General features: G+C 47.3%; 1 long non-coding RNA gene and 3 other non-coding genes across 5 annotated transcripts; all 4 read right to left on the bottom strand.

The window, feature by feature from the left end:
* Positions 1 to 511: 511 nt before the first annotated feature.
* On the bottom strand, positions 512 to 11495 carry LOC134509735 (uncharacterized). Of its 2 annotated transcripts, XR_010069384.1 has the most exons (6): positions 11308 to 11495; positions 10658 to 10743; positions 9127 to 9192; positions 7496 to 7631; positions 5921 to 6140; positions 512 to 1439 (listed from the first exon to the last, which is right to left on the bottom strand). It is a non-coding gene; the product is annotated as an uncharacterized LOC134509735 (long non-coding RNA). The 2 variants fall into 2 exon arrangements; XR_010069383.1 differs by lacking the exon at positions 7496 to 7631 and having other exon boundaries at positions 11308 to 11491.
* LOC134509759 (small nucleolar RNA SNORD45) lies at positions 5045 to 5129 on the bottom strand. The gene has a single exon (XR_010069414.1). It is a non-coding gene; the product is annotated as a small nucleolar RNA SNORD45 (small nucleolar RNA).
* LOC134509764 (small nucleolar RNA SNORD45) lies at positions 7244 to 7325 on the bottom strand. Its single transcript, XR_010069419.1, has one exon. It is a non-coding gene; the product is annotated as a small nucleolar RNA SNORD45 (small nucleolar RNA).
* On the bottom strand, positions 10149 to 10233 carry LOC134509758 (small nucleolar RNA SNORD45). The gene has a single exon (XR_010069413.1). It is a non-coding gene; the product is annotated as a small nucleolar RNA SNORD45 (small nucleolar RNA).
* Positions 11496 to 12518: the final 1023 nt, after the last annotated feature.

Genomic DNA, 12518 nt, shown 5'->3' with positions numbered 1-12518 from the left:
TGGCAAATTCTTATGCACTGTGAGGAGCAGCACTTGCAAAGGTAACTTGGAGTCACAAAAAAAAAAAATAAAAATTAAAGTTTCTGTTTAAAGTCTAGGGAACACCTGGCCAGTGCTCTCATTCCATGCACACAAAGCCTACTGTAACTTTTTTTATTTAAGCCTTGATTTAGATGAGATATTAGGAAGAAATTCTTTGCTGTGAGGGTGGTGAGCCCCTGGCGCAGGTTGCCCAGAGAAGCTGTGGCTGCCCCATCCCTGGAGGGGTTCAAGGCCAGGCTGGACGGGGCTTGGAGCAACCTGGTCTGGTGGGAGGTGTCCCTGCCCAGGGCAGGGGGTGCGAGTAGATGTATAGAGATTATTAGCAACTCCTTCCCCTTTGCAGTTACCTTTTACCTTATATTTCATCTGGAATACCACCCAGTCTCAAAAAACAACGTGCAAGATGTAAAGTAAGAGGCAATTTTAAGGCTCCTGAAGACAAAGAGGACTCCAACCTTCAGAAAGCAAGTGTTTTCCATGGCTAGTTTTATTCTTAATTGCCAACATGTTATTAGATGTTGTCTTAAATGCCATGACAGCAGAATTTTAACCCAGCAAATTTAGGATCAACACTATATAACAAGCCACTCTCCTATAGACACTTTCTCTGGAGTGCTAAACATTAGCTAGTTTCACTACATACACGCACACTCAAGTATGCTTTATTCAAAATATCAGGGAAATCTTGTCTGAGAGACTTCAATCAATGAAGACATTTATCTACACTTATTAAAACCATAATTTTTGTTTTCGCTGGTTTCACACCATCAGAAGAAACAGCTTGTGTCTCAGCGTGTAAAAGCCATGTCAAGCATGAATGGGAAGAATACGCAAGCGTGTGGCATTAACGCAGAGCTTAGGTAGGGCTTTTTTCAGATTCTTTTGAAGTACACTCTAATCCATCATCAAAGCACCTTCGTATAAAGACAGATGATGGTTAATACAGTTGGTATCACAGGGATACAAAAATTAAGCCAATCACACTCTTGCTTTGACGTGAATATTCAGAAAAACATCCAAAGCCCCACATCTGGATACAGATTAGAAAGGTTTCTAAACCTCGTATACAACGAAACAACACGTTACGCTCCGATGATTAGAACAAGCCTGTTCTACACAATTTACAAAGCGACAAAGCCCAGGCCAAAGTTTTGCTCTACTACAGTAACATAAACACATTTAAAAAGAGAATACGGTAATGGTTTCAGAGATGACCTTCTAGCAGTCAAACCACGGCAAGAGGGCAGACACCTTTTCTCTCTGTGAGACAGCTCACGCTGTGCCTTTGTTCTTGCAGGGCATCTTCTGGCATACGAAAGACAGGACTGACAGCCTTCATTTGTTCTTCTGAAAAGAGATGGTCCAGCAATTCCCAACAGGTTGTGAAATGGAACCACCTGGGAAAAGAAAGTTTGGTTCATCTCCAAAAAGCCGCCCAGCTGTCATTTGTACAGGATGGAGCTTTTGTCAGCAAGAGAAACACAAACCTCCATGGCTGAAGATGCTGCTGCAACTGAATAAACTTTTATTTGTCTTGCCTGTCAACACCCATCAGAGCAATTTCTGTGGCATTTACAGCCCTATGATATACTCAGAGACACCTGTAGATCATTTGCTGTAAGACAGCTTCCAACTCTGCCTTCAGCAGGAAGCACTGATGTGTCCCCAATCACACCTGATGGCATCAGCAGCAGAAGCAAAGATAACCAAGGCTGAAAAGGTAAATTTGATCACCTCCAAGTGCCTCTTCCCCAAATTCCCCGTTTTCTCTTCAGCAACAGCATAATGTTCTTTGATGGTCTCCGACTAGAGCTTTCCTGGAAACCCCCAAGGGGAGCAGCAGCCTACTGTGCTATAGAACTGGAAGGAAAAAAATACAAGGAACAAAAAAAAAAAACAACCCCAAAGAGGCAGCAGTTATCTGGCATCCCAGTGTTCCTTCACCACATGAACCTTCCCCAGAAGCAACTGTCACCACACAACTGCACGAGGCTACTGAAAGGCTCACGAGCTGAGCATCCCGTCAGTGGGGTTCATCAGTCATTCTACAAAATCCTCTCCAAAATCCCCCACGGGGTCGGGTTGCAGGGTGCGTCCTGCGTGTGCAAGTGGAACTGCTGGATCTCATCGCAAAGGCTGTAAATCGCAGCAAGCCGAGGGGAATTACCGTGTTACAACCAGACAGGAGCCCCCACCATTCATCACAGAGGGTTAAAACTACACTGGCACAACAAGTCCTGCCCCACAGGGGTCTGGCAAACACAGGTACGGTGTGTATGTTTACTTGTTCCTTCCCAGAACCAATACGTAGCTATAGAGGAGAAGTATAAAAACATAATAATTAAAGTCAGTACACTTCCGGAACAAGAAGACAAGCTTCCCTGGTACAGATGGGATGCTCAGAGAGGGGTATGTTCCCCACTGGCAAGTGGGCAAATGAAGTTACTAATTGCAGACTCAGGCTCTGGTGAGCTGTATGTGTTTTCAGGGAAGCATGAATGCCGAGAAGATGCATCTACAGCCGCATCACGTCCCGCTCCTCTCTGCAATTCTTGTTTAAAAGCAAATACAAAAGGAAAAACCTGCTAATAGGCACAACTACTACACTAGGTTCCAAGCTACTTAAAAGACAGAAATCTTAACAGTCGAATGGTTCAAAACCTGAAATACAACCACAATTGTCAAGTCAAAAGACTACGATCGAAAACTAATCTAAAAAAAAAAAAAATAAAGCAAGCAAAAACCTAACAGGATCTGTTAGGAATGGGTTAGTGCAGGAAGAAAGGGAAGACCTGTAAGCACCGATGTTTCTATGGCTGCGCCCACTTCCACAATAGATATGACAAGTAAAAATAGCACAAAACGCCTGCTAAATATAATATGCAAAAGCCCCCAAAGGTGCCTGCATTAGGTACGGAAGAACTCAGCCAACTTGGTCTTCCAGCAAGACAGAAATAGCTCAAGTTTAATGCCAAGACCAGAAAAGCATCAGGACTTCAGATGTTAAGCTTTTCTTAGGGCATTCTGAAGAGAAAATGTTTGTTGGGTTTGGGGTTTTTTTTTTTTATGAGTCCTCAGAAATTTAAAAAAAAAAAAAAAACAACCCACAATTTTTTAACTCCCCCCAAACCCTTCCGAAGTGACAGTGCAGAACAGACACCCCCTGCCCCACCAGCGCGAGGAATATATCAGCTTACAAAGGAAGAGAAAACTGCATCAGTTGTTTACACTCACGTGGAGAAAGGACAAGACATGGACAGCCGTAATAAAACCAGCTACAATTTCCCCCCAACCTTTGACAAATAAACCGCCAAGCGTTCTATAGGAGTGCCACTGAGATCTCATAACACTTTTATCTGGCCAGCACCCTTGAAAGACGTGATCTTAATCCGCCACTTTACTTGGACCATCTCAATGACTTCCACTTCCTTTTCATCATGTCACCCCAAAATCTTCTTCCTCCTTCATCGAGACAAATGGCAGTGAGAGGATTTCTGCACTAGGTGGGCTGGCATGGAGCCGACCCTGGGGCATAGGGATTCTTAACAGCAATTTCTGACTCATTTAGATGAGGCAAAAGCACCAAGAGCTGAAGACTAATTAACCCACCATGGTCTCTAGTAGCTTACAAATTGTTGGGTTTTTTTTTTAAAAAATATTATTTTTTACAGAGATCTTTTAAGTGGCCTCATGAGAAGCCATTTTCATGGTTTATGTTTTGGGAACCAGAATTATACAAGGAACAGCACCTGACTCCAGTGTGGGATGTTGCACTTATTATCCGGATCCAAAATTACAGAAGTAAGCTTGTACTGAAAAAATAAGTATATTTAGCAGAGTAAATGCAGGAAGATCTAGAAGCAGTCCTGCACACATGATGCAAAACAAGCACACATCTCACCTTTTAGTTTCAAATTAGTTTTACTTTTCCACTGGATTAATGTTGCTTTTGTATGGAAGTTCCAGTTACACAATGCAATTATAGAATGGTCATGTTTAACTAATATATTACATTAGTAGAAAGTTTGGAAAAAAGATCCTAAAAGATAAGCAGAGCACTACTCTCTTCTTCAAAAATCCCCACAGCAGTACTAAACTGCTTCCTGGAGGCTGGATACAGCCTTAAGACGATTCTGCATCCAGCCTGTGGTTTGATCCTGTCCATTCCTCTGACCCTAAGGCTTACGGAGGAGGGCAAGCTGAAGGCCAAACGGGCTCTCTGGCAGAAACAGGTTAACCCCAATTGTTAACATTCACGGAATCTTCAGAGTTGGAAGGGACCTCTAGAGATCATCTAGTCCAACTCCCCTGCTAGAGCAGGATTGCCTAAAGCACATCCCTCAGGGCTGCATCCACGCGGGTCTTGAAAATCTCCAGAGAAGGGGACTCCACAACCTCCCTGGGCAGCCTGTTCCAGTGCTCTGTCACCCTCACTGTAAAGAAGTTTTTCCGTGTATTTGAACGGAACTTCCTATGTTCTAGATTCCTATGTTCTGATTCCTGGCAATCCCACATAGATCAACCACCAGGCTCATTTACAACATGTCACATAATACCTAGGCATCGACAAACCCCTCCATCTTCCCTGGGAGACAACCTTTGTGGTGCTTCTGGCCACATTTCAGGCAGTCACTAAGGAAACACAAATTGCAGGAAACCACAGTATTGACCAAAGGCTGCTCACAATCCCCTGATAAGAAAACACCCTCCAAAAACCCAAGCAAAACCCAAAACCCAAAGCAACCGCCAACAGGGATGTGCATATCCAAGAACACTGCAAGAACATGTAATATTCCCACATTTTTGAACTCCTGTGCAGGCAAAGCAGTTGTCATTTTACAGTATTCTAAGAGGTATGTGAACATGCCCAACAAATGTAACCCTTCCAGGAAACACCAACTGCGAACACAAAAAGGAATGTACAACCCCAACAGAAAATACAGTATCATCATTGCTTTTTTCCCCCCTAAAAATCAAATCTGAAAAGCTGACTAGAGTTGCCTGTGTCTCAGAGTAATTCTAGAGCTAAAGTGGTGATGGACATCAACTTTAGATCAGATAATACATGCCAACACTCATCACTGACCCAGGCAGGACACCTCCCTTCTGCTCTACCCAAGGGTTTCCAACACAACACACTTTCTTCCTAAAACAGGACGCTACCTGCTTTATTTGTAACACCATCACTATATTTCTTTCTTCTTGAGATGGGACAAGAGATACATTACACAGGCCATCAAGCCACTGGTTGGAAGCACTGGAGCCTTTCGGGTATTGTTTTTCACCATGGTTTGCATGAGAAAGAAAACTGAAGACAGACTAGATGGAGACCGCTTTGGTGAAAACAATAAAGCTCAGACTTAGTCCTTTTCTTCATCTGGTTTTGTTGTTCATGGTTTTTTTCCCCCCAGGGGAAGAGCACACCAAATAAATCAAGTGCACAAAAGCCTGGTATAATTCTTAAGTTACAGGAAAAAAGCAGATTTGAGGAAGACAACCTAAGAGCTGACTACCACAACACTTTTGTATAGTACTAAAGCATAAATACACAACACACACAATTTATAGGTACTGCATAAACAAATTGTTTATATAAACACCTGTAGCTAACAAGTATTTCAGGAAGACCACTACAAAATTCATGAAGAATGCAGACAAAATTGCCAGTAAAGCAACACTGAAAGCACAGCGTTCCCAAATCTGACAATGTTTTTTAGATGAATCTTAAAGTTTTGCACATTGCATGATTCCTTTTTTCCAATAAGGTCCTGACAGAGTTTTGGCCATCGATGTCCAACAGCACCCAGTTCATTATTCTGCAATCATCAGGATCGTTAACCAAAAGCGGTCATTTCTACAGTTACCCCATTACATTTACCTGGGCATGACGAGGGTCGACACAGGAGGAGCGCCATGACCTGTGCTGTCACTTCCTGCACCACGTTTGTGCTGACAGGATTGGATGAAGGCCAGAATTCCATCCGTCTCCCTTCCCTGCAGCTGTCCCAGGAGATCCATTGCTGCCTGCCCCCAGGAAACACAGCTCCTCCTCAAATACCGCCACACACTGTGCCCCTGAGCAGGGCTTGGCTTCAGCTCTGAATCAGAGAAGCACAGCAGTGAAACAGAGACAAGGAAAGCCCTTCCTCAACATTTATGAAGTTCACGGTGCCTCCAACATTTTCCAACACGTCAACAGCTCAGATGTGCTGAGCACTCACACACGACCTGCAGCACGCACACAAACATACACACACATGTGCATGCAGACACCCGCGCTACCGCATTTCCTTCCTCCCCTCTGGTTGCTCCCACCGTCAGAGGGGGCACGAGGAAGGGAATACTCATACACTGATCTCTCTCTCTCCTGTTGTCTACCTACACACTGTCCCAGTTTGAACTGGGAAAGAGTTAATTTTCTTTGCAGTGATTGCTGTGAAAGGAATGTCAAGAATGCATGTTGCTTTAATTGGTGGTAGGCGGATGTTTATGTACTTTTCAAGGACACTTTTCAGCTTCCCACAGAAGCTGAGAAGCAGCACAGACAGCACAATGGAATATTCCCTTCCATAGGCATCGTGCTCGTATCCAGATGGGGGCTGGCCGGGGGCTGTAACCCACAATCACTGCTCAGGAAGGGACCAATTCACCAGGTGGCGAGTACATCATTATCCTTAGTGCTACTTCCTTTTCTGTTTTTGTTCTATTGAACTCTCCTTGTCTCAACACACAAGCCGTTTTTTCCCTTTTCCTTTCCCCTCCTTTTCTCCCTGCCCTTCTGCAGGAAGAGGGCGGGGCTGTGTGGTCCTGGCTGCTGGATAGGATTAAACCACCACAACTACCCACAAGCATTCTTTCTTGAGTCAGTACTTAAAACCTGCATGTTTTCAGCACAGCAACAACAACCATAAGCAAGAGTGCCTCCAGTTCTTCTGGGACACCAAAAACAACTGCAGCTTTCTCTCCCCCAGACATAAGCAGCTATCCACCCTTCCTGCCTCCCGGAACTGCAATCCAGTTGTTGTGGTTACATCTGGTACCCCACACCTTCAAAGCCAACACTAGTGGCAGCGGTTTTCAACTCCAGCAAGCACAGAGCAGCGCTGCGGCCACACTCAGAGCTTTCTCCTACCAAAAGAGCCAGGAGGAAATACAGCTGCAGTCTCCTGGCAGGTAAAGGAGCACCAAGAAGCTTGCTCCCCAGGTCTCAGAGTCATTCTAGATCCAACCGATCATCCTCAGCTGTCTGCTCAGGTAATACATGCCAACAGCCATCACAGACCCAGGGGAACGAACGCAGCAGCTCCCATTTGTGTGTCACAGGGGACAGCAGGGCAAGAGAGGAGCAGCTGGGGACCCACACCCAGCCCCCAACTCCCAACAAGGGCCTGAGGCTTATTCCTCTAGAGAAAAGCATGGCTGGGCTGAAACAAGTCAATACTCGTGTAGTCACCTTTCCTTCTCCCTCACAAAGCTACACAGGGCACGTGCTTCCCCAAAGCAACATGCTCGGCGCAGCAGGCTGTCTTATCAGGTCCTTTCGCAGCATTGTCTTGCAGCGCAGAGGGAGAACCTTGTAGCTATTTCTCCTAAAACATAAGAGAGGAGGGAATGAAATACATACTATTTAATAACAATAAGAAGACATTTAGATCAGCATTGAAAATAAGGGACAAAAAGCTAAACTCCAGGTTTTACACTGAACACAAAAACTAAATAAACAGTTTCCCTGCACCATTTCCTTTTCCAGCCCCCAGAGAGCTTCCTCAAGAACTGACACATACACACAAGTGACCTGAGGGTTTAGGGCACATAAAAGCAAACAATTCCATTCAGCTGGGGATACAGTCAGACACACATCCCCCGCATTCCCCACAACTCAACGAGCGTAAGCTGCTAACAGCTATGCCATTTTAGCCTCCACTGGCTAACTGCAGAGCTGGGGACTCCCAGGGAAACTCTGGGGCACAACTCTTGGCCCACCTGAAATGGCCACAGCTCCCTCAGACGCCCGGGCACAAGTGGAAACCATCCCTGGTTTTAGAGCAAGACTGACTCCAGTTGCAAGTTTTCTTCGGCATCCTCACACCTGGAAGCTAAACCCAAAACACCACACACGCAGACGAACCACTGCTCAGCACGCCCGCACCAACGGAGCTCTCGTGACACACACTGGCAGCAATTAATTTTCAAGTCAGCATTTCGACTTCAACCCAGAGACGAACTTTGAACCAATGCAATTTTGGGGCAAAACTGATGCAAGGCCTTTCTCCTTAAGAAATCCACAAACTGAAAGCAACAAAACACACACTCTTCTCTGCGGTATCAGGTATCACCCTCCTTCAGTTGAGCTTTTATCACTTTTCAGAAACAACACAAAGCCACTGTGCGCTCGGCACATCAGTTTCAGTGCGCTAACAAAAAGGGTGCTGCGAATAATGAGCCATTTCAACACTCAGCATCAAAACAGCCAGCTTTAGTGCCGCAAACATCCACTGTCAGAGTCTTGACTGATGAATTCTGCTAGAACAGTAACATGAGGGAAATACAGTAGATTTGGAAGAAACCCTATCCCCATGGAAAGACCGAGTTGCTAAATATTCATGCTACAGCTGATAAACACTGCCTGTGGTCACACAGAAGTTCGTCATGGGCACAAACTAAATTACCAGCAACCACACTTGACGAGCACAGAAAGTTCTTCTCTTTCTCATTCCCATACAGCAAGACCAGTGTCCTTCACAGCCAACAGTCACAACTGATGGCCATTAATAACCAAACACAAAACATTCCCTAGGGACTGGCATAACTGGTACATCAGCCAGCACTCGCAAGTGCCCAAAGGATTCCTTCCTTAGGAGCAGGACGATTTATTTTTCATGCAAGAGACATGAAGTTTAGAATCTTTCAGAAAGGAATGAGAGACCCAACTCTGTCCTTTGCAAAAGAACAAGCGTTCACAGATAATATGTAAGCAAAGAGATCACCCAAGCAAACTTCAGTTCATAGGCTTACACACCTCAGCCTCGTCACTGTGTTTTAAACATCTAAATGTAACCCATTTGTGGTCAGCAAGCAACTCACCTTCTTTGGTTAACTTCTTTATAGATTCAACAATTTCATTTACATCACGGAGACATCAGAAAGGAACTTGGGGGGAAAAAAAAAACACAGCAAAAAATCACAGAGGGGCAAGGGTGTTAACATTTAGTTATTTAAAAAAGGAAAATCAAACCCCTAGATTTGTACAAGACTTCATTAAATGGATTGTGAATACTCTTTGGTAAGATCTGTTAAAGTAAAACTTGTTCAACTGCAGTTCATCTATTGCTGCCTAAAAACTTCACAAGAACAAAACCCCACGAACAATGTGGTCAGACACAAACCGCACAGGAAATATATTCTGGAGGAAAAAGAAAGGTCTGAGCAGGGAATACAAAGATTTCTGAGCTAGCACTGACTGGAGCCAGTACATCCCTGTGACAAAACGTCCTGTGAATACAACAGCGCTGCTCCTCAGCCCCAGCTGCCTTTGTGTCTTTACACATTACACAAGTTGGGAGCAAAGACAGTAATTAAGAATTTATGATACAAAGCATAATAGAAGGAACAGATGAAACTAAGGAAGACTCCTGGGGCTACCCTCAGCAACTTTAGCTTTCCATGCCTGGAGAGAGCTGGAATCTTCTAATCGCCAGCTAGCTAAAATTTATGTCTTACAGAACTGCAAAATGCAACATACAGCCCCAACAGAAAACACAATATCATCATTGCTTTTTCTCTTTAAAAAGCAACTCCAAACAGCTGACTGCTCATTGTGACCAAAGGAAGATGGGACAGCACCCTTTAAGCATCCTGCAGGTGGCACGAAATGGTGCAACTCAACAACACGCTTGCTGAAACAGGCAGGTTGAGCTTACCCCCAAATCTCTCCCTCAGCATCTGCTGGCACTGCTCAGCTCCGGCTATCCTGAGCTGCTCTCAGGTCACGCAGAAGCATCTCTGAGTGACAGCCAGAGCCACACCTTGCTAACACATCCAGGAGAGAGAACTCAAACTTGTGCCCCCTTCTCCTTACAGAGATTTTACATAAAACTGGAGTTGTCTGGGTCTCAGAGTAATTCTAGAGCTAAAGTGGTGATGGACATCAACTTTAGATCAGATAATACATGCCAACACTCATCACTGACCCAGGCAGGACACCTCCTTCTGCTCTACCCAAGGGTTTCCAACACAACACACTTTCTTCCTAAAACAGGACGCTACCTGCTTTATTTGTAACACCACCAATATATTTCTTTCTTCTTGAGATGGGACAAGAGATACATTACACAGGCCATCAAGCCACTGGCTGGAAGCATTAGAGCCTTTCGGGTATTGTTTTTCACCATGATGGTAAGAAATTTAGCTTACAATGGAAATAGCTACAGTAAACAAATAAGACTGAGATTAAGTCTTTTTTTTTGTGGGGAACAGGACATACTAAATAAATAGTCACTGAACAGACCAGTGTAATTGTCAGGAAAAAAGAACCCCTAACTCTCAACAAGTTGAGTGAGGTTTGTTACTCTTCATAATAGCACAGCTGCGCTGAGATCAGTCGGTATTTACTTACCTGCCTGCCTCTGTCAGGCCACCCGTTGATAAGTCTCAGTCCAATGTGGGGCTCAGGAGAAGTTGGTGATGATCCCAAGAGTGAGGCTGAAACACAAACGAGGTCAAATGCCGCCAATCAGCGCTGGCCGCGGGCACACCCCCGCCTGGCCGGACCCTCCCCGGGAAGAGCTCGCGCTGGAAACCCCCCCGAGGAGCCGAGGCGAACCACCAGCTCGCCGCCGGCAGGCCCTACCAGTGGGAGACCGCCCCCCCTCCACATAGACGCCTATTCCCCCCACCTCCGGGGCCGACCCCCCGCGTTTACGGAGGCCCTACCACCGCCACCCCGGGAGCTGTGTCCCCCCTCCTTACGGACGCCCCCCTTCTTCACCTCCGGGACCGTCTACCCCGCCTCACGGAGGCTCCCCCCCGCCACCACCCTGAGAACCGTACCTCCCCCCCCGCCAAGGCCGTTCCTTCCCCCATTATGGACAATCCCCCCCGCGCTGAATAGTCCCCCTTCCTTTTACGGACGCCCTCCCCCAAAGACCCCTCCCCCACCTTACGGGCTCCCCCTCCGGAGCCACCCCCCCACCCCCGGCTACCCCGCTACCCACCCCCCCATCCCTCCGAGGCCGTGCCCCTCTTACGGGCTCCCCCACTCCTCACCCCGGCGGACGCCCCTCGCCGCCAGGCCCGGCCCGGGCGGGCCCATCGCACCGCTGGACCTAGAGCCACCAGGGCCTGGAGCCCCCACCAGTCCCAGGCCCGTCCGCACCACGCGGTGCACAACATCCGCCCCTTTCGCCGCCCGCGCCGAAAAGAGTGTCCCGTCCCGGGGCGGGGCTATGGGTACCTGCCCGGCAGGACCCCGTCATAGCTGTCCGCGCCGTTCGCCTGACTGGCGCCGGCCGGCTGAGGCGGCGCCGCGGGCGGGCGGGAGCAGGCGTTCCAGGAGGACGCCCCGCGGCCTGTAGGGGAGCCGGTGGCGGAGCTCAGCCCCGGGAGCTTCCCCTGGGAAACAGACCCTTTTCGTCCCTCATTAAAGGCGATTACTCTGATTGCGCTGTTAATTACCAACGTGGGGCACCGGCAGCCGTGATCCTTGCCGGGCGGCAACGCCATTTTGAGACTATACAAGAAATCTATAAATATATAATATTTATGTATATATATATATATGTATGTGTAATATATAGTCTATATATCTGTAATGCTGGCTGGCATAGAGCAGTTGAAAATGAGGTCTCTTGTTTTGTTTTGTTCGGGGTGGGTGTTTTTTTGGGGGGGTCTGGGTTATGGGTGTGAGGGGTTATGGAGTGGTGGTGGGGTTGTTTTTTTTTGGGGGGGGGGGGGGTGGTGGTGTTATTTTTTTTTTTAATTAGAGCAAATACTTGTCCAGCCTGTCACAGTGTTGATCGTCCCGCAGGTAAAGGAGGTGGCAGGTTACAGCCATTAAGCGCTTGGCCTTCAGTACGTCTGCAGAGGACACGGAGTTGTGCGGGCGTGTGGGTCTGATGGAGGGCAGGAAGGCTCCACAGAAGGATCGGGCCAGGCTGGATGGATGGGCCCACGCCAATGGTGTGAGGGCCAACACAGCCAAGCACCGGGTCCTGCACTTGGGTCACATCGACCCCATGATTGCCTCAGGCCGGGGGCAGAGTGGCTGGAGAGCTGCCCGGCAGAAAAGGACCTGGGGGTGTTGGTCGACAGCCGGCTGAGTATGAGCCAGCAGCGTGGCCAGGTGGCCAAGAAGGCCAGCAGCATCCTGGCCTGTGTCAGCAATAGTGTGGCCAGCAGGACCGGGGCAGTGATGGTCCCCTTGTACTAGGCACTGGTGAGGCCCCACCTCGAGGGCTGTGTCCAGTTTTGGCCCCTCA

The sequence above is a fragment of the Chroicocephalus ridibundus genome, unplaced genomic scaffold (genome assembly GCF_963924245.1).
Source record: "Chroicocephalus ridibundus unplaced genomic scaffold, bChrRid1.1 SCAFFOLD_26, whole genome shotgun sequence".
Lineage (NCBI taxonomy): Eukaryota > Metazoa > Chordata > Aves > Charadriiformes > Laridae > Chroicocephalus > Chroicocephalus ridibundus.
This window is presented reverse-complemented; position numbering and strand designations above follow the sequence as displayed.